The sequence below is a fragment of the Schistocerca americana genome, chromosome 7, assembly GCF_021461395.2.
Source record: "Schistocerca americana isolate TAMUIC-IGC-003095 chromosome 7, iqSchAmer2.1, whole genome shotgun sequence".
Lineage (NCBI taxonomy): Eukaryota > Metazoa > Arthropoda > Insecta > Orthoptera > Acrididae > Schistocerca > Schistocerca americana.
The window spans coordinates 349271492-349292054 of NC_060125.1; positions in this window are offsets into that span (position 1 = coordinate 349271492).

Here is a 20563-nt window from a genome sequence, read left to right on the forward strand (position 1 = left end):
GGATTTGCCATGAGCAACAAATTTTTGTTAACTAACTAACTTTACAATCACAGAATATACAGATATATAGGTGTAGAACATGAAGTAAATATAGTGCACATGCACCGAGTACAGAACATATCAGGTAATGACAAAATATATATACAATGAGTACAAAACAAATTATCAAATGACATAAGTGCACATGCACTGTAGTTCAGAACATATCAGCAAATCAAAAATGTATAGATCATGAATACAAATCATGTTAGCAAAAAATGATTTTCACTATGTTACAAGAATTAGGATAGGAAAGGGAAGGATTGCATCATGGTTGTAGCATTTTAGGTTGTACGCAGCAACACTGAAAGTCCATATCTTTCTACAGAAGCACAACACCAAGTGAGACAATCTGAAGTTCTTTTCCCAGAAGTATTAATCAGCGTAGCCAAGACACTGAAATGTCGTAGTAATATTCCATGTTATCCTTTTGATAGTACATTAGGTACACCAAACAGTGGGACCATAATAGCATCTCCATTGCTCACGGTGGTGGACAGCATGTCGTGTCAACACCACGTTCTTGTAAGGTACACCAACGTAGAATCAGTGCAAAAACCAAATATAATGCTCCATGATCATGAGGATACAGGACAAACGGATATTGCAGTAATTCCAGGTAATAAGGTCAGAAGGTGAAGGACATTAAGTCACATACTAGTCTTCATTGAGAATTACACTAATAGTTGGTGGCACTCATTGCCCAGTTATTGAACATTTCTGTACCATATATGTAGTATTACAGAATAATGTTCATGTGTTGTTTTACAGAGAACATTGGCACTCATTGCCTAATTATAAACCATCAGACAGGAGCTAATTATAAACCATCAGAAGTCATCATTGAAAACAGGAGCTAATAAATGACATAGTATTACAGAATAATGTACATAAATCGTTTTACACAGAACATTGGCACTCATTGCCTAATTACAAACCATCAGAAGTCATCATTGAAAACAGGAGCTAATAAATGACATATTATTACAGAATAATGTTCATGAGTCGTTTTACAGAGAACATTGGCACTCATTGCCTAGTTATAAACCATCAGAAGTCATCATTGAAAACAGGAGCTAATAAATGACATAGTATTACAGAATAATGGTCATAAATTTTTTTTCCGAGAACATTGGCACTCATTGCCTAATTATAAACCATCAGAAGTTATCATTGAAAACAGGAGCTAATAAATGACATAGTATTACAGAATAATGTTCATAAATTTTTTTACAGAGAACATTGGCACTCATTGCCTAATTATAAACCATCAGAGGTCACCATTGAAAACAGGAGCTAATAAATGACATAGTATTACAGAATAATGTTCATGAGTCGTTTTACAGAGAACATTGGCACTCATCGCCTAATTATAAACCATCAGAAGTCATCATTGAAAATAGGAGCTAATAAATGACATAGTATTACAGAATAATGTTCATGAGTTGTTTTACAGAGAACATTGGCACTCATTGCCTAATTATAAACCATCAGAAGTCATCATTGAAAACAGGAGCTAATAAATGACATAGTATTACAGAATAACGTTCATGAGTCGTTTTACAGAGAACATTGGCACTCATTGCCTAATTATAAACCATCAGAGGTCACCATTGAAAACAGGAGCTAATAAATAACATAATATTACAGAATAATGTACATAAATCGTTTTACACAGAACATTGGCACTGATTGCCTAATTACAAACCATCAGAAGTCATCATTGAAAACAGGAGCTAATAAATGACATAGTATTACAGAATAATGTAAATAAATCGTTTTACAGAGAACATTGGCACTCATTGCCTAATTATAAACCATCAGAGGTCACCATTGAAAACAGGAGCTAATAAATGACATAGTATTACAGAATAATGTTCATAAATCGTTTTACAGAGAACATTGGCACTCATTGCCTAATTATAAACCATCAGAAGTCATCATTGAAAACAGGAGCTAATAAATGACATAGTATTACAGAATAATGTTCATGAGTCGTTTTACAGAGAACATTGGCACTCATCGCCTAATTATAAACCATCAGAGGTCATAATTGAAAACAGGAGCTAATAAATGACATAGTATTGCAGAATAATGTTCATAAATCGTTTTACAGAGAACATTGGCACTCATTTCCTAATTATAAACGATCAGAGGTCATAATTGAAAACAGGAGCTAATAAATGACATATAGTATTACAGAATAATGTTCATGAGTCGTTTTACAGAGAACATTGGCACTCATTGCCTAATTACAAAGCAGTATATATATATATATATATATATATATATATATATATATATATATATATATATATATATATATATTTAAGCAATGCATTGCGTTGGGTAATTACTGAAGAATGAATATATTTGCTTTTGAGTTGTTGCTGCAAATGAAGATGTGTAACGTCATTCATCATGAGTCAGCTGTAGCAAGATTATGAAACAAGTAGAGTATATGTAATCACATTCATAAATGACATAGGTTTAATGAACAACTGCTTATAGCACATTAATTTCATAAATAATTTCTCCTGCAAAATAAAAAAAATGGATTATTAAACTGAAAGGTGAAACGCATTTTATGCTGAAAAGTAGTGAACTTCGAATTAACAGGTAGTGAAATGTGTATAAAAAATGTGTTCCCTAGCTGTCCTTTCCAAAACCTTCAGTCGTCATACTATGCAATATAATACATACTGTCAAAACGAACTGCAACAAATACTTAAATAACTACATAGCATCTCTTAACTAACAGCAAATATATAAACTTCATCATTATTTTCATCTGCAAATTAAAAACTTCATTAACCATATCACCATAACTCCATTATTATCATCACCTGTAAAGAAAAACTTCATTATCCATAATAGCATATTCTTCATCATTATTCATTACCGTTCATTATCATCTGCAAAAAAAAAATCACTTCATTACTCATTACATAACTATTCCTTATTTCTAGCATATTTCATCACTAAAACTAAGATGTGTAGTTCCGTCTGACAGCCTGCATCAATCGCCTTGTATTCTGAAAGAAAAAATTAGTTAAGAGTGCTATTCTACGATGTGTATAGTATATTCTTGTTAATGCTTGTTAATTCTGATCCATTTACTCTTCATCACGAAATATTGTATCCTCTTTCGTTCATTCCGAAGGTGAAATTCCCATTTCTGTTTAATTTATTTCTTTTACACGTTATTTCTTTCTGAAAATGATGAACAAAGATTAATGTCTCGCATTTAAATCATATACTCATTAAATAAAAACTGTTTTATAGGTAATAATTGAGCATACATCATAGCATGACAGAAAACGTAATACGTCAAAAACATAGATAGTGTCCAGAGGCAAAAATGTACACAGTGTATCACAATGTAGCAGCAAAAAAAAAAAAGAAGTAAAGTAGTCACGATGTTGAGATATCATAAGGCAAAATGTCAAAGTCAACTGGTGTTTGCTATATCTTAACTATTTCATAGTTCATACAAACAAAACAGGAAAACAATCGTACACACATAAAAATGGAAAATATGCACGGTCTGATGTGTAACGACAAGAAGAGCGACCTGCTAACTTTACCTTGCCGGGCACTTGCCAAGAAAAATACGACAATCATCAGTAAGTAGTCACATAAATATAATTGCATAAGTGGTCATAAAATGTATATGTTCATCTGGAAAAATATGCACGGTCTGATGTGTAAGGACAAGAAGAGCGACCTTCTAACTTTACCTTGCCGGGCACTTGCCAAGAAAAAATACGACGATCATCAGTAAGTATTCATGTGAGCATAATTGCATAAGTGGTCATAAAAATTAGCAAATGGCATTACAGCATGTTAAATCATAAAGTATCTTCATTCAATAAAAGGTTTGATATACGATACGTGGTGGTTTCCTTTGGTTTTTCTGGTTCTCAAAGTTTCGACGTGTACAACATTAGGGTGAGGAATGCTGCGAATCCGATATGGACCTGCGTATAGAAGTTCAAATTTACTGCACCTACCTTTTACTCCATTAGATAAATAGTGTGTACGTACTAATATCTTCTGTCCAATGTGAAAGTCACGGCGTGTACAAACCTGTTTTTGCTGTCTTCTCCGGCGCTCTGCGGCACGTTTGATGTTGCTCAGCGCAATGTCAATTATTTCATGGTGTCGTAGTCGACGAGATGTAGGAAATGTTACTAATTCTTTAATTTTGTTAGGTGGTTCAGCATTTTTCAGTATAACAGACGGAGATAGCGTAGTAGATTCATTTGCTATGGAATTAATTACATCCTGGAATGAGAGTATGTGTGTGTCCCAATCAATATGTCTTTTATGGCAGTATATTCTACACAGTTTACCAATTTCTTTCATTAATCGTTCACAAGGGTTCGAAGAAGCATGGTACCTGGATATATAGATCGGAGAAATGTTTCTAGCTCGTAACATACGTGTCCATATAGCAGATCGAAACTGTGATCCATTATCGGAAGTTACTTTCAACACATGCCCTACATGAAATAGAAAATGTTTTACAAATGCTTTCGAAACAGTTTTAGCAGTAGCTTTGCGTAACGGAGTGAAGGTAACAAATTTTGAAGTGAGTTCAACAGCGACAAAGATGTAGCAAAAACCTCTATTAGTTCTGGGAATCGGACCAAAAATGTCTACAGTGGCCATATGTCTCAATTTAACAGGTACAATGGGATGTAATGGAGGAATATGTGAAGTTGTATCTGATTTAGCTTTCTGGCAGATTTTACATGACGCTAAAACTCGTCGAATACGTTTCTCCATGTTGGTAAAATAACAGTTCTGTCTCAGTATAAGAAAACATTTTCTGGCTAATGTGCGTAACTTAAATGAGTACACCAGATTAATTTGTTAACAAGTTCGTCAGGAATGCATAATAACCAAATGTTGCTGTCAGGATGAGAGCGGCGAAACAGAATGTCATTGTGTACGGTGTAATGGTTTCTCATCGTAACATTATTCCTATCTTGCCAAAGGTGTTTAATTTCTTTCCATACGTTATCTTTACTCTGCTCTTGTGCTATATCATGTAATGACGACGAAATGAAATTTTCAAATGCAACTTGTTGAATGTACGCCGGCCGCGGTGGTCTAGCGGTTCTAGGCGCTCAGTCCGGAACCGCGTGCCTGCTACGGTCGCAGGTTCGAATCCTGCCTCGGGCATGGATGTGTGTGATGTCCTTAGGTTAGTTAGGTTTAAGTTGTTCTAAGTTCTAGGGGACTGATGACCACAGATGTTAAGTCCCATAGTGCTCAGAGCCATTTGAACCATTTGTTGAATGTACATGACGCTGAAATTTGCTTTGCAGAAGTCGGTTGCGATGTCTTGCTGATTGTTGCTGAGAGAACGAGATAGTGCTTCTGCTACAACATTTTGTGTGCCGGGAATGTGAACAATTGTAAAATTAAATTCCTGCAAGTAAAGTTTCCATCTGCTTAATCTGTCGTGTGTAAATTTGGCCGAAAGTAAAAATTGTATTGCTCTGTGGTCTGTGTAAACGGTAGTGTGTCTTCCATAAAGAAAATGCCGAAATCTCGCAAAAGCCCATACAACACATAATGTTTCAAGTTCTGTAACGGAATAATTTCGTTTAGCGGGTGACAAAATGCGACTTGCAAATGCGATGTTTTTAATTACCATACAACCATCTTCTTCAATTTCCTGAAAAATATGTACGCCTAAAGCGGTGTTAGAACTGTCGGTGGCAATGGAAAAATTTCTGGTAAGATCTGGGTGCGATAAAAGTGGTGCATTCAACAAAGCATGTTTCAAATAACATTCTCGTGAACAAGATTCTGCGTGTCAAAAGTATTGTCTGCGTTACTGGAATATGCAACCTGTACTGTATTTAATCAAATTCTATCTGACGTGTTATTATTTTCGGGAGGATGCTGTGGCATTTCAACTATTTGTACTGTCCTATTATTTCTTCCTGACCTATTACGTTCTGGATGATATCTACTGTCTGGTACATTCATGATTATTTGTTGTGGCGGATGTTCTTGCTGCTGATAAGACCTACTGTTATTAAATGTACGCTGAAAATTGTGCTCATTAATTTTACGTGTGTCATGATAGTCATTTCTATATGGCGCATTGCGATAGGAATTGAGATAGTGTGTTTTCAGTACGTACTGGTTTCCTTGTTGCTGTGTGCTACTGTTTGTTGGGGCCGAGGCTATACGCGTACGCGGCGAAACATTAAAATTTGGATGACCTTGTCCATTACATTGTTGGTTAGGTATGCTAACCGGTTAGTTTTGTTGCTGTTGCCGAGAAAAACATCCATTGTTACTAAAATGTAGTTCCTGTTGCTAATAATTTTACACATACTGATGATTAAAATTTTCTCTGATATTAAAGTTCTCATGGTTGTCATTTCTGGAGCGTCTAATGAAAAAGTGTCACTTTCGGTATAACTTGTCTTATCGGGTTTTCTTTACACGTTTCTTAATACTAGATAGAGCAATAGTTAAAGAGCTGTTTTAATAGATATAAAGGATAGTAGAAGAGAAGGCAGCAGTGCAGAAAACTAAAGATGAAACAGCACTACTACGGCTCGGGGCCCTGTGCACGCTAGGGCACATATTCATTAAAGCGTAATGAATCCCCTGAGGTCTATTACGCGCTCCAAATACCTTTTAACTTTTGCGTTACAGGCAATGGCGGTAAAAATTCAAGAATAAATTGCTGTATCCATGCTAATTGTAGTTTCTGTATTACAGGTAATGCTGATGAAAGTACAAAAACAAATTGTCGTATACGGTTCAAAGCGTGTACCTGTGCTCTGTCATTATTAACTTCCTTAGATTTTCTTACGGATAAAAATTGCTGATAATCAACGTTATCGTCTCTGAATTTGTGAACACGTTCAGGTTTGTGTGAGAATCTGTTTGTCTGTGTCATTTCAGATTTTAAGTCGTGTAGCTTTTCGGATTTTAAGTTGCGTACTCTCTGTAAATTATCCAAATTACACTGGCTGTGTGAGTCTGACAAATGTTCGCAAAGTGACGTCTGCTGTGACGTGTTAGTGACTGAAACAATTTTCATTTCTGTCACTTTAAAACATTCGTCAATTTGGCTATTCTGTTGTTCACATTTCTTATCGACTTCCGTATCCACAGTGTGTGAAAGTTCTGGTGACTTTAAATTAAACTCGTCGTGTAACTGTATCGCATTTTCAGAACATTGTTCAGCGACTGCATTAATTTCATCTCTAACTGATTCTGTTGTCGCTAAGGCAAAAACATTTTTCATTTCTGTTACTTTAATACGTTCGTCACTGTGGCTGATCTGTTGTTCAAATTTCTTATCGACTTCCGTATTCAGAGTGCGTGAAAGTTCCGGTGACTTTAAATTAAACTCGTCGCGTATCTGTGTTGCGTTTTTAGGACATTGTTCAGTGACCGCACTAATTTCATCGCTATGTGATTCTGTTGTGGCTACATGTGTATTAATTAATTCTTGTGCAACAGATCTATTTTCTTCACTACTTTCCCTAGCATGAGCCTTACTTTGTTCACATGATTTTTCTTTCGTGTCTTGACGTTGCACGGTAACAGCTATAATCTGTTCGCTAACTTGTTTGTTCTGTTCGTTAAGGTTGTCGTGTTTTTCATTCGACAGATTAAAACTTTCATTAAGTTGTTCATTAAGTTGTTTGAAATGGTTGTCGAAACTTTCATTAAGTTGTTTGTAATGGTTGTCTAGACTTTCATTCGACAGTTTGAAATGGTTGTCAAAACTTTGATTAAGTTGTTTGTAATAGTTATCTTGTCTTTCATTCTGTTGTTTGAAATTTTCGTTTAGTTCTTCACTGAATTGTAGTAAAAATGCGATAACTTGATCCACAGTAACATTACCTACTCTATTCTCTGTGCTATTTGATGACGTACCTGCAATTGTCACGTTTTGTGTAACCATTTGGTTATTCTGTGATTCTTGAAAATGTTTGCCAATCGGATGAGCACTGTTAGTCACTACACCGGAATTAAATAAATCTGTCGTACTCTGATTACTCTGTTCATTTTCATTAGAAAAATTTGTCTGTTCGTCACGTGAATTTTGCAAACCGGGTGTGTTAAGCTGGGCAGCGTTCATTGTAACAGAACGTCCCGCGTCATCAATTGTCGTCAAATTAACAGAGGACACAATTGAATTCGTCTGTTCATCACTAGGATTAAAATCATTATTAGGGGTCGGTACGCACCGATTGTCAGTAAACGGAGGATTGTCATCATTACACTGCGTGTCGCAAGTACTATCGGTCAAGTTATTTATGTCGGCTATTTCACTCATTATACCTCGCGATGTACTATTAACAGTTTTTCGCGGCATTTTTATACAAATCACAATTATTCAATAATGAAACAAAGACAATACAAAATGCAACAAACACGAATATAACAAAGAGCAACAATTTGCCAATGATCTGTGGAAGAAAGAGTGACAAATTAGAAAATGCGTTGCGCAAAATGCTAATTATTTTTAAGTAAATAAGAGCAGATATATGACTACTTCTCAGAATATTCACAAAGAAGTACGATCCTGGTCCGGATGTCGCCAAGTGTAACCTCCCCGCAAAATAATTTAAATGAAAATGGAAATAGACCCAGGCGTAACCTCCCCACAGAAATCAAAGAATGCAAATTGACCAAAACCCACACAATAATATTGATTAAATAATGAAACATGTAGGAAATGTAACTTCCTAACAGAAATAATAATGTCTGATAAATTTTATAAGGGCAGCAGCGCTGACCTTCGGCCCTGTATTCTGAATAAAAAAGCAAGAAATTCTTACCTCAATAAAAACTGCATCTATATCTGCTCTTATTTATCGACACGGCTTCGTGCAATGCTGGCGTATATTTTTTTGATTACTGAAAGGAGTGATGATCCATTGGAAATGTTCTTTAAATTGAAATGATTGTTTTTCTTTAAATGAGTTACTTTATAAAAGAAATTATTATTGGGGCATTTTTTGAACAAATTAAATTACAATTAACATACATTACTAGATGTGCGCAATGCTGCTTCATTACCTTCTACAACAATACTCATCGTCCACCACAATCCTGACCAGAGTCGCAAGAAAAGCACCCCGCCGAAGCATGCCGACGTCTGCTACCGTATCCGACTGACTACTACTACAGACAGAGTACAACTGAACACTCGCGCGGTCAAGCGCAGACTAGCAACGATAAATAACTCTCTGGTCAGAGATTCTGTCATGCCTCGCCATCGCTGGTAATGAATACATACGTGTTTCATGTATACAAAAGCATTGTGCGAGGCCAGCAATCGTCTGACCTCGTACCCTTCACCTTGTCTATCTAGTTGTATACCATAACAGAGAATTCCGAAACAATGCTCTTTTCCTCAGCAGAAGTGGATGAGTGATCAAGAATGACTGGAAAATGGAAACGATAAGTTTCTGGACATGAGTTCCTTTCCACTCGGCTCCATCATCAAGCCGTAGAATTTCGTAAACGGAATTTCCGAGAACTTTGTCTTTTCCTTTTATTTTCTATGGCGTTTATTACATTTAGTACGGGGGTCTGCTTTTTCAGGTTCTGGCATACCTGTTATTACTATTTTACATTATGGCAGTATACCCTTCTTGTACCGAGAACTGCGAAGATAACCAAATGGTTCGTATAATGTCTGTGAATCATGTTAACATTGGACCAGCCCAGCATTGGCCCAAATGGCTGGCTCTGAGCACTATGGGACTTAACTTCTGAGGTCATCAGTCCCCTAGAACTTAGAACTACTTAAACCTAACTAACCTAAGGACATCACACACATCCATGCCCGAGGCAGGATTCGAACCTGCGGCCGTAGCGGTTGCGCGGTTCCAGACTGAAGCGCCTAGAACCGCTCGGCCACACCGGCCGGCTGGCCCAAATGAGTACACTGCAACTGGTCAGTGTAGCGGTCCACCGTTGTTGATCCGCGACGTGGATTCGACACATGTCTGGTTATCCTGGCAGCTTCGACTGCTAGCTACTTGCCCACTGCTGTCGCAATGCGCGCACGCAATTGCCAAACACTCAGTGTGGGGTGAAACGTTTATGGCAGAACAGAAAGATATGGTGCACGGCGGGAAACTAGTCGAAATATTAACTGCACACAAAAAACAGTAAAACTGCACAGACAGACTAGAGATATATTTTTCCATATCGATTATTTTTACTACATCTTTTACTCAACTGAAATAAGAATTACAAGGTTTTACAAAAGTTTATGCATATGCAGAACATATAATTTCCTTCTCTTACTCTGACACTGACGATAATAGCAATAAACCATTTTTTTTAAAAAGGGAAAAACGAATGCATAGATATGCCAAACAAAGATATGTCTCTCTTGCATTCTCAATTTGGTCTTACAACAGTCTGCACCTTTAATCTTTTTCTTTGTAAACTTAAAATTATCTTCTCAAACGTCTAATTGCATCAGGTGATTATGCTACTGAATAACCCATTCTCTTCATCGGCGTTTTCATTTCTTAACCAGTCTCGAGAGTCAGACACAGGTGAAGGTGCACTAACGGTCCGTGTCTGGTACGCAGGTCAGATTTAAGGCTCGAGTGTTGCAGTGACAAATGGTCTGTAAATTTCTATATATCAGTGCCCTTGAGTCTGGAGAGGAAACGCACTGCGTTTAGCCTTAGGGAAAAATCTCCAGTCTGGTCGCAATATTCGTAGACATTTATCTTGTTTATGATGGTTCTCGTAAAAATACAGAGCTCTTTTCTTACGCAGTTCAAAATACTGACCGTTTGTTGCATAGATATATGTCTTCCATGTTCTCTTCAACACTGTCATCGAGTAAAACAGAAGTGATTTCTGGCGTTCCCCAAGGTACTGTTACAGGCCCTTTGCTGTTCCTTATCTATATAAACGATTTTGGAGACAATCTGGGCAGCCGTCTTAGGTTGTTTGCAGATGACGCTGTCGTTTATCGACTAATAAAGTCATCAGATGATCAAAACAAACTGCAAAACAATTTAGAAAAAATATCTGAATGGTGCGAAAAGTGGCAGTTGACCCTAAATAACGAAAAGTGTGAGGTCATCCACATGAGTGCTAAAAAGAACTCTTTAAACTTCGGTTACACGATAAATCAGCCTAATTTAAAAGCCGTAAATTCAACTAAATACCTAGGTATTACAATTAAGAACAACTTAAATTGGAAGACACACATAGCAAAGGTTGTGGGGAAGGCTAACCAAAGACTGTGTTTTATTGGCAGGACACTTAGAAAATGTAACAGACCTACTAAGGAGACTGCCTACACTACGCTTGTACGTCCTCTTTTAGAATACTGATGTGCGGTGTGGGATCCTTACTAGATAGGACCGACGGAATACATCGAAAAATTCAAAGAAAGGCAGCACGTTTTTTATTATCGCAAAATATGGGAGAGAGTGTCACAGAAATGATACAGGATTTGGGCTGGAAATCATTAAAAGAAAGGCGTTTTTCGTTGCGACGGAATCTTCTCACGAAATGCCAATCACCAACTTTCTCCTCCGAATGCGAATATATTTTGTTGACACCGACCTACATCGGGGGAACGATCACCACGATAAAATAAGGGAAATCAGAGCTCGTGCTGAAAGATATAGGTGTTCATTCTTTCCGCGCGCTATACGAGATTGGAATAATAGATAATTGTGAAGGTGGTTCGATGAAGCCCCTGCCAGGCACTTGAATGTGATTTGCTGAGTTTCGATGTAGATGTAGATGTAGATGTAGATGTAGAACACTACACTCTTCGCATAAGGCTGAAGGGTCAGTTTGATTTTATATTTCTTAGCAGGAGTGTGGTAGGTTCTGGCTATGACATTTAGCCACATAGCTCTTATATTTGTGGGTGAAATCTTCGCCTGGTCATTTCTCCATACTTGTGGGAACTTTGCGTGAGGATTTTGAATTTCCATAGGATGCTTAGGAGCGTGTTGGATTAGCAGTTGGTAGACTCTTACTGAGGACTGTTTTATTGTGTCCCTTCCTAAGGAACTTTTTTCTTTGTACTAGAGGTAGATATGTAAATTTTGCACACTGGTTCAGTATAAATCGGAAGCCTTGAATATGAGGGTTGAAACATTTTGAAGATTTTTCTGTGACGGTTCCTGCTCCTTCTCTAAGTATCTTCCTTGAATGTTTTAGGAATATTGTCATACAAGGCTGCGTTTTTTTCAACCCCAATCCGCCGTTGATACGTGGGGTTTCCGTGCTGAGATAAGGCAATATGACCAAACTGAACTTTGCCACGCCGCCACAAGAAGTATTCATCTGGTTTTTTTTTCCAAGTCTAGGTAGAGCTGCAGCTACATGATTAAGTTTGGATAATGCTTGAGAATTAACGTAATAAGCCATTTTCGTTCTCTATATACTTAGAACGTTCTGGTTAGTTAATGTCCTTTTGATTGACTGCAAGCCGGCCGAAGTGGCCGTGCGGTTAAAGGCGCTGCAGTCTGGAACCGCAAGACCGCTACGGTCGCAGGTTCGAATCCTGCCTCGGGCGTGGATGTTTGTGATGTCCTTAGGTTAGTTAGGTTTAACTAGGTCTAAGTTCTAGGGGACTAATGACCTCAGCAGTTGAGTCCCATAGTGCTCAGAGCCATTTGAACCATTTGATTGACTGCACCTACTGGTAGCTGTTGAATTCTAACATGTGCGTGGGATTCGCCGCCATAATCGTGCCGAAATGGTTCTTGTTTGTCAAACGTGTGCAACGACGGGTGCTGTCGATTTTGAGAATAAGTCAATGCAAACTTATTTATCCTTATTGATTCAGACTCCGCTGGCTCTTCGATATTCGTTGAGTATATCAGCTGCGCTGGTCTTATCTTGCTCATAATTTAAAAATAGACTGAGGTAGTCCGCGTACGCGTTTACTTCATTCGCCACGCCATACGTACAGCATCCGTACCGATCTGGCTGATAAATAGTGTCAGTGAGTTTTGGTGGGATCGGCAGAGCTCGGCTTGCAGCCAGCCCTAGCCAGCAGCACGGGTGCAGAGGAGGCCACAAGAGTGGTTAGGAGGAGACCGCTAAGTGGCGAGCACACTTGTTTGTCCCACTCTCGCTTCGGCCAATATTTGCAGGGCTTAGAGCAGCTTCCGCCGTCTGCTTGCGTCATTAACGCCGCTAATGCCCCCGTATCCCCCAGTAATCTGGAGGCGGCAGCTCCGGCGCGGCGAGGAAGACACGCTGGTTTAGTTTTTCTTTCACTCTCTATCTCTTTTTCTTTTACCCCACTTGAAGCTTGTCGTATCAACAGATCTTGCGGGGTTCTATTGTTGCTCGCTCACAATGCTGCCTTCTAAGAGGCTACGCCCGAAAGAAACGGAGAAGTGCTTGAGCTCGTTTCTATGTATGAAAGCGGAGTTTGTTTTGTTTTGCTTTAGGGCGCAAAAAGCAACTGGGGTCATATCCAACCAAGTCAAAACTATAGAACACGAACACAGAGAGGTGTTAAGCGACTATACGTCAGTCCCAATGGACAAAATAGGAGACAGCTATATATTTTATATATTTTGGTATGAACATTAGACATTGCTTCATTAATATCAGGTACGTAACATGTAGACGAACAGGAATTGTAAAAACATAGTAAAGTATAGACAAAAAGAGGAATTTAAAGTTCAAAAAAATTGGAAATATGTAATAAACACAGGTCACAGTTTTTCAGTCGGTAACATACAAACACGAATTGTACATACGTGATAAAATATGGACAAAAAGATACGTTTAAAAAATTTAAAAAAATTTCAAACACATCAAAAACACATGTTGCAATTTTTCAGCCACTCGACTGTTGCAGGCGTAAGGTCATGGACTTCGTGTAGCGACCCTTCAACACCGTTTGTTCTTTGGCTTCACACATTTCACATGAAGGATTTGCGGCCATTTCCCGTTGGAACAGTGATCCTGCATATTCTCAATCCAGTGAGGATTCTGTCGAGTTTGGTGAAAAACTACTTAAACCTTACGACATCACACACATCCATGCCCGAGGCAGGATTCGAACCTGCGACCGTAGCAGTCGCGCGGTTCCGGACTGAGCGCCTTAACCGCGAGACCACCGCGGCCGGCTTGAGTTTGGTCCATACACTTTTATTCTGGTCGAAACCGGCGACTTTTGGTTCAGAAATGGTTCAAATGATTCTGAGCACTATGGGACTTAACTTCTGAGGTCATCAGTCCCCAAGAACTTAGAACTACTTAAACCTAACTAACCTAAGGACATCACACACATCCATGCCCGAGGCAGGATTCGAACCTGCGACCGTAGCGGTCGCGCAGTTCCTGACTGTAGCGACTTTTGTAATCGGGTCTTTTATGACGTTGAAGTTTCTGATTTCTCATCTCCGTAGTGATCGCCAATAGAGATAGGTCGTTCGCGAACTAACGGGTCCAAAGGAACGGTTCACCAAGAAGAACGGAAGGAGCGAGGAACGAATTCTAAGGAACGGTCTTTCATAGTTCACTTCGGTCGCGGATTTCTACCTATAGTTCCCGAGGACGGGAAACGGTCGGTCTCGTTCCCGAACGGCACGTCGGACGGTCTCGTTCTAGCCTCGGTCTCGTTCCCGTCTGTCTCGGTCTCGCTCGGCTGGACTCGTCCTTCTTCGCGTGGCCACTCGTCGCAGTTCCACTGCCGACTGCTCATAGTTCAGTATCGAGTTGTTGTTGTTCGTTTCGTTCGCTTCGCACGCCCATTCCAGATCCGTTTCAAATGTTTTCTGAACTCTGAACTTCTGGTTCTTTTCGTAGTCTATTCAGCGTCCACGACCGGTGATTAAAATGTATTTTATGATTACGTAAATTACATAAAAAATACATGGTATGTAATTCATACATCTTTTCAGGTAACAAAACGGCAAATCAGCTTACTTCACTATTTCGATAAACAGCAGAAGAAATACTTGTAAAAAGGTAAGAGTTTTTGTTATTAGCCGCGCGAGCTTAGGCGAGCGGTCTAAGGGGCTGCAGTCATGAACTGTTCGGCTGGTCCCGGCGGAGGTTCGAGTCCTCCCTCGGGCATGGGTGTGTGTGTTTGTCCTTAGGATAATTTAGGTTAAGTAGTGTGTAAGCTTAGGGACTGATGACCTTAGCAGTTAAGTCCCATAAGATTTCACACACGTTTTAACATTTTTTTTTTGTTATTACACATGCAAAGGACGTCGACACGTCACACACGAGTGGCCATTTTCCGTCTTTTTTTGATCCAAGGTACAAGGGTATGTTCATTGTTGTGGAAGGCAGACCGACTCACAACCGAATGAATCCCGCGCTTCGTAATCGAGTGTATGGTGTCACATTTTGTAAAGAGAATCATAACTCCTACATTATTATTTCAGTGGTACACGGTGGCGCACGAAAAATCCGCCCCGAGTACTAGACTGCTTGTTGTCGCTTACCAGTCGTCATCTATTGTTTCGAAGTTGTTTGCATTAGCTTATCTGTTATTTCTTCACTGCCTAATTATTACACGTTTATCTATTTTGCTCGTAGCGGTCAACAAATCGTGCGTAATTGGCAAGCAGTCTGTATTGGGGACCAGGTTTTTCGTGAACCACCTTATATTATTTCACTGCGATCAGCCACATAACGCTACGCCAGGCGTGGTGGCCAAGCGGTTCTAGGCGCTTCAGTCCGGAACCGCGCCACTGCTAGGGTCGCAGGTTCGAATCCTGCCTAGGGCATGGATGTGTGTGATGTCCTTAGGTTAGTTAGGTTTAAGTAGTTCTAAGTTTTAGGGAACTGATGACCTCAGATGTTAAGTCCCATAGTGCTCAGAGCCATTTTTTGAACATAACGCTACACTTGGCCAAACGAAAATTACAAGTGTGTGAGAATTCTGTTACGAATAAAAACTCTGTACTCCAGGTGGTAGGTAAATGCCCCCTCGTGGCGCCTTCCACCTTCAGTCACCTATGCTACTAATTTTCAATTTTTCAGAAGAACCATGTACCAAACACAATGAACGGTGAACGAGTAAAAATGAACGGTTCCCAGAAGGAGCGATCACCAGTGTACTAGTTCCCAAGGCTGAACGACTTTGCTCATCTCCGATCGCCAATGCACGTCTGTAGTTAAGTTCCAAAGTTCTGTTGCTGTTCTCAGTGCGTAATTTCTTGCTTTCAGTCTTAATTCCAAATATTCGTCGCTAGGTTTGATAGAATTGGCGTGAAATGCAATGCTGGCACTTTAGAGCACTTCTGATTTTTAGATTGTAGAGCAGCAAGACGTCTGTTCAGTAGCGCTCTGTGACGCTCAGCAGGGGTAGCCACTGAGTGGAGACTGTCCTGATTGTTCCCTTAAATTATCTCATTGCTTGGTTGAGCTGGACATGAGCGAGATATGTGCCGAGGCTGTTGATCCAAACTAACCCAACAATCAGACTTGACAATATCACCATACAACGAAAACTTACGACAAGGTATCTCGGAGTACATGTTGACGGAAAACTTTCATTCAAAGCCCACGCAAGACTCGCGACGCACAAAGCGACGAAACTGACGCATAAACTAGCCAGACTCAACACTGCACGGTTTAGACTACCACTACAGATTATAGGAACCTACCATATCGCATTATTTGAGTCCATTCTGAGCTTTGCAGCCAGCACAGGGGCCCGTCGTCTCTGCCTCACATCATACAAAAACATTCTACGACGCGGTCAGAGAAGCGTTCTTTTCAGAATGTCAGGAGCGTTTAGGACAACCTTCATAGAGGCATTATGCGTCGTCCAGGGTGTGTACCCAATAAACATTACAGTACGTTTCAGAGCTGTATCACACTGGATGAAAAAGGGATGACAGGACAAAGTTAAGGAAATTACAGGAAAACAAATAACTGACAAGAAACAATTTCATGAATGGCGAAATGATACTTGGCAGACTGAATAGGACACAACAGAAAAACGACGCACAGTACACTCGCTCTTCCTGAACATCTGAAACCGAATGAGCATGAAATATATAGATTCGACACGTGGTATAGTCCACTTTATTACGGGCCATGGAGCGTACCCACAACATCTCCATCGCGTTGGACTAAGTGACACTGATATATGCACATGTGGAGAAATCGGCACAGCGGAACACATCACATTACATTGCGACATGTTTAGACACGTACGACCGCATCACCACGACTGACATACGACAACCAACAAGACAGCCAGATGACTTGTTAGAACTGAACACCATCACCGACAAAATTTCACCAACACTCCACACAGCATACAGACAGGAACGACCATACATGAGACGGAGAATAGGGGGTCACCCTACAAGACAACACAACGCATGGAACGATTCCGACAATAACACAAGCACTGACGCGGATGCCTTGACAAACTTGGAACAAGACAGTATGGATTCAGAGAATAATACAAAAAATAAGAAGAATAATTAAAAAAAAGTATATATTGAACATTATTCAAAGATAGAAATGTATAAGGATTTTAACTATAGATGAGTAACATGTAAATTACTACTAAATTTAACTTCATAACGGAGTACATTACAGAAATACACTGAGCAAAAACTTCCTGAGGAAGTGAGGCTCGACGGACTTCCGAGGCTCCCCTCCCACTTGAAAAGCCATGACATTGCCAGTAACGAACAGTAAAATCAATATGAGATATTACTATATTTAACGAAAAATTGTAAATAACATATTAATATCATTTGTACTTAGACCTAAGCAAATTGCTGCTCCATCTGGGACTGGCTCGAAGTCGTTCCGACGTCCTCCCACCTGGAATAGCCAGGTAGTGGGACACTTTATACCATTAAAAACCTCTCCTATCATCTATTAGCTTCTTAAATTTAAATTTTTTCTGTTTTCTTTTCCTCAATTTATGTTCGTTTTATTCCAGTACCAACTCATTATTGTTACTCTTGTTTTATTGCTCAATAAAAAACAAAGAAATGTTAAAAACGTGGAATATTGTATTGTAACATGCATGCGTGACGCAGCACGTGAAGGTTGCGGTGTGTGGACGGGTCACTCCTGTAACCGAAATTGCAGATCTGGAGATGGTTCTAGAGGAACCGAAACCGATCATGTGAATAAACATTTTATGCAATCAAGACGGATTATAAGTAACATTGTAAAACCACTGATTGCGGTTATCCCATCAGACATTGTCTGTTTTTGCAAACTTCTTTGGCACTGCTTTACACCAAAATATAGCTAGCTGTTTAGTTACACTTTATTGCAACTATACTTGATTCAAAATTTCACTGCGCCAGATGATGTTAATATAATTGTTACTGTCATATTATTCATTTTAACTCACCTCTATGTTGCTCCCTGAATATAGCACAGTATTTAAATAATACCATGTAAGTAGCATCCACACAAGCTGGTTACTACATCTGTCAACTTCATCAGTAACATTACATGCTCATAAACTATGGTTTATCTTTGTGTATCATTATGATATGCCTATTCTTTAAAAACAGTCATACTGTGAAATCAAAGCAATTTGTATATTGTAATATCTTTAACAGAGAACATCTCTGGCACTGTTGTATTTGTAAAACTGCAATTTTTGTGTCAACTTCACATGTGGCAAATACTTTTTGGTGTGTGTGTGTGTGTGTGTGTGTGTGTGTGGTGCTTTGCACAATATGGTGATGTGCAAATCATATAAGTGCGGCATATATTTTGGAATATTTGAAAAATACAATCCTGCAACTTCGCACCAAAATTGCGCGGAATTTTCGATGTAAGTACCATAACCACTTAACCTCACATATTTGTTTACTCTCTATTTCATCGTTTGGAGGTTAGTTATGTTCACATAGGGCGCTTCTAACACTGTTTTCTACCGTAGGGCACCAACACACCAAGAACATTTCGCCACAGTGGAAGAATAAAAATCGAAAACTGACGATTATGTAAAGTGCATCTTGTAATTATTGTGAACAGCCGTCTGATGATGAACTTGTCATTCCGAAACCGGTTACGGCGCTATTTATTTAAATAAATAGCAATATTAATAGTGGCTGGTTGCTGACTTCTTCTTTGTAAGAATCAGCCTACATTAAACTAATTTATATTCAAATTATGTGTCTTTTGGTAATTCTCTGGTTTAAGAGAAGTCAATTGTAACAAAACCGTATGTAATAGAAAAGAAGTCCAGAGGTCAGTTAGGGTTACAGCGCCCATAAACTCATGAGATAAAGCTATTACCTAACAAAAAGTAAAAAAAAAAAAAAAATTAATTGTTAAGTGTTGTGGTATAGAATGATATCACAGGACTGAACTGGGAACAAAAATATTTGTTGAAGTGTTGCACGGTTCTTAAGTTTTCGAGATCAGTTTTTTCTATTTTCCCCCAAACTGTGTACTGACCGGCATCAGTTCCTGTGCATCTTAGTTGGCGGCGGCCTCCACTCCAGCAGAACATAGACCGTCCGGACTGGTCCATCCGGAACCAGAATTCTAACATAACTTTGACTCTGAACGAGATCATAAAATAAAACGTCTTAAATATGCTCAACGCGAGGCAATGAATTTAATTGACCAGCTAAACCGTTCTTCCTTCGTCCTTCGATAAATTAACCAGGCAGACGACGGCTCAGTAAATCAGCTACAATTTACGTAATTGGCGATGGTGTACTGATTGTTAATGCTACTCCGCCTCTGTTACATTTTCAATACTTGTAACAAAAGGTGAAAGACTGACTACTTTTTAGACTCTCACATGATGAAGTACAGTATTTCTTTCCTTTGGTGTTTACATTCCATTCAGAAATTAGTAGATAGTCTTTCGACAAGCGTTTTACTTCTTCAGCATGCCACGCTTGCTTGAAAAGTTGGATTCATAAATATATAGGCATCTACAGCGAGCTCTTACATGATGAAAAGAGAAAAAAAATTCCACTTCTTTTGTAGTGTATCACTTAATTCTTCGTAATTACTCATAGAACTACGTTTTTGCCAAGGCTCTTCTGGGCATTGAGCATATTCATTTTCCCGTGCGCGCAGAACATCTGAACCAACAGAAAATAGCCGTCGTTTAAGTGAATATCCATTCTTGAAAACAAAGATTAGTCGTATAGGATACAACGAAGGCTACAAGGACTCTGGACAGCATCTATAATATCTAATGCATCCATAGAGCCATTTTAAACAGTTGACTGATATCCTGCAGCGTTTTCGTACGAATTGATTGTTAGGCTGTAGGTTGCATTGGTGGCTTTAAGAGCACCTACGAGTTGAGGTGATATCGGACATGTCCGAAAGAACAGACACCATGTCCATATAAGTATATAGTTCTGGCAATACCGGCCATGACCTTCTTCTTCTGTGCAGATGCACACATATTACCGGAACACTTACGGGACTTGGTAAGAATGTTCTCCACGAGTAATGAGTGTGTTGGGTAGGGACACTACGAATGTAGTGTGTGGACATACAAGGTGAGAATGTGGGTCTCGCGCGAGGCGTGCGCGAG